The sequence below is a fragment of the Antrostomus carolinensis genome, unplaced genomic scaffold (assembly GCF_000700745.2).
Source record: "Antrostomus carolinensis isolate BGI_N321 unplaced genomic scaffold, ASM70074v2 scaffold9837, whole genome shotgun sequence".
Lineage (NCBI taxonomy): Eukaryota > Metazoa > Chordata > Aves > Caprimulgiformes > Caprimulgidae > Antrostomus > Antrostomus carolinensis.
The window spans coordinates 22,858-25,712 of NW_010325343.1; positions in this window are offsets into that span (position 1 = coordinate 22,858).

The following is a 2,855-nucleotide window of genomic DNA, read 5'->3' on the forward strand; positions in this document are numbered from 1 at the left end:
ACCCAAGAATCATCCAAGAAGGGAAAGCCAGCGGGGAGAGCATCATCCATCCACCTGGCTGCCATGGTGATGGGGTTCCACGGCAGCATCACAAATGGAGGACACCCCACCTACCGCCCCAGCCATCTCCTTCCTCTGCCACAGTGCATTCTTGTGGACATCCTGGTTTCCCTGAGTTACTCACAGAGTAGCTGGCTTCCTTCTAAAGGAGCCTCAGTTGCTTTTATCCCTGTCAGTGAGATAACAAACTACTGAGATAAGCCCTAATAAACCAACTGGTCCCACCTGGGGGCATGGTCCTGGTAGGGGTGTTTCAGCAAAGCCCAGAGAGGACAGGCTCCTCCACCTTGTTCTTCACTGGTGTGGGAGAGCTTGTTTGATGGACCCCCAACCAAACAACCAGCAGCCCAAGTGACACATTCAAAAGGATACATTTCAATAAAAATAGCATCAGATTAATGCATTTTTTTCATTTTAATTTTCATACTAATTGCTGCAAAGCCAGTGATAAGTATAAATTTAATTTTACCGTGACAGAATAACGTGTCTCTCTGGTTTATAAACATAGAAGAAAGCAGTGAAATTCCTCACTTGGGCCTTTTAAAGCAGTTTCAAAGCCAAGTATTTCCATACTTTAAAAAATAATACATCCTGTAAATATATAGAAACAGACAAAGACTTCCTGATATTTCATGTTGAAGTAGTTATCATCTATTTTCTTCCATTCAGGTTTAAAATATTTTTTGCTAAATGACAAATGATTTTTCTTATTACTGCATCAACATGTATATTTTCCAGTGTTTAACTGGAAAGTGTAATAGAGTGGAGCAGCTCCTCTGACAATACATTAAAAATGATCATAAATACCTGGGTAAGAGAGAAATCCAGAATAAGATTAATTCCTGGATAGAATTTTATCTATTTACTGAAATTCCAGAGCTCTACAGGACAGGAATGATTTTGAATGGGTTATATTATTATTCATCTCATTTATTATCCTAGTTGCTGCCTGCAGTAAAAAGTGGTTTATTATAATGTGATTTCTCAACTTCATCAGTTTGATATACCGGCAGCTAATGAAGAGTTCAGGCAACTAAAACACCAGCTTCATTGAAATTCATTACCACAAAGATCCTGCCAGAACTAATTGCTGTCAAGGCTGCTTATGCATATGTCTTAGTTTCATTTCAAAAAATGACAGAGCTGATGCTGGTACAAACCAACCTAAAAAAAACCCCTCCAGACTGCAACACACCCCAGCCCATTGCAGGAGGTTTTTCCAGTGGCTGGGTCAAGAATAGTCCAGAGGAGGGCAACAAAATTGGTGAAGGGTTTAGAGGGGAAGCTGTATGAGGAGAGGCTGAAGTCTCTTGGTTTGTTCAGCCTGGAGAAGAGGAGACTGAGAGGAGATCTCATCATGGTCTAGAACTTCCTCCCAAGGGGAAGAGGAGAGGCAGGTGCTGATCTCTTCTCTCTGGCCACCAACGAATGCCAGGAGCAGAGGAAATGGCAGGAAGATGTGGCAGGGGAGGGTGAGGTTGGCCATGAGGAAAAGGTTCTTGAGGCAGAGGGTGGTGGAGCACTGGAACAGGCTCCCCAGGGAGGTGCTCATGGCACCAAGCCTGACAAGATTTCAGATGCATTTGGCCAAGGCCCTCAGGGACATGGTGTGAATGTTGGGATTGTCCTGTGCAGGGACAGGAGTTGGACTCGATGATCCTTGTGGGTCCCTTCCAGCTCACAATATTTGATGATTCTATGATTTGGATACTTTTATTTTTTTTTTTTAGGTGAAAGATGGTACTTTTGGAATAAATAATGATGGTGCAGAGGAAATAACGATTGAGTGTAGGAAGGTCTTAAGGAAAAGATGGGGAGCTCTCTGCTGCCTCCAGCACACCCTGAATCACCAGGCGTCGTGGAAAGCATGTGGTTTGGGACAGAGAAGGAGTCAAAGACCTGGGATTTGAAGACAGGAGAAGGCAGTGGTTAGCCCCAGCCTGTGGCTACTGTCTCACCTCCACCTCCCGCTGCCCTCACAGCCTCACCCAGCCAAGGCGCAGAACCTCCTTATGCCCTCAAATTCATACCCATGCCCAGAAGACCAGAACCTCTTTCCAAGCTGCAAAATGCTCTTTTGTAAACCAACTGTTACTTTAAAGACACTTTTGTGTCAAAAAGCAATAATTGCAATTTGCTGGGACGTAAGGGAGAGGAATTTGCGAGTGCAGACGAAGTTTGTGAACCCGGGAACTGCTTGGGCAGATTTGCTGAACGACTCCATTTACATCAAGTTTGCTCATTCCTGTTTCAAAAGTCAGCCTACACGGATCACTCCAGATACGCCTTGCCAAAATACTTGGGACTGATCCAAGGGCATGATCTTGACTGTTGCAGGTGGGTTATGGACCCCCCGAGAGGTGCCAGAGGTGTCAGGGAGTTCACTAATTACGGCTCATTACAGCTTGTAGGGGAAGGACGCTCCCAACACGGCCGGTCTTTTTTTCAGACATTCCTGATGTGGGCAAGGTGAAAAGGGATGGGGGTTTTCCATTTTAACCTTCTGGAGTTACATTTTGCTGCTGAGATCGGTGGGAGCAAAGCTGTCCTTGCGTGGAACCTTTCAGCATTTTCTGTAATGACTTCAGACCTCTGTGACTTGGCCAGTTAGTTTCAACAAAGACAACTTTTATTATTTTACTGAAAAGCCTGGATGTGCTGGTATGTTGTGCTTGCTACATACACATTTTCAAGCATTAGTCATGACATAACATCTGCTTTTTATTGGTAATTACACTATCCCCATTTTAATAAGAGGTAATTCTTAAATTTCTCATAAAATATATATGACTCTA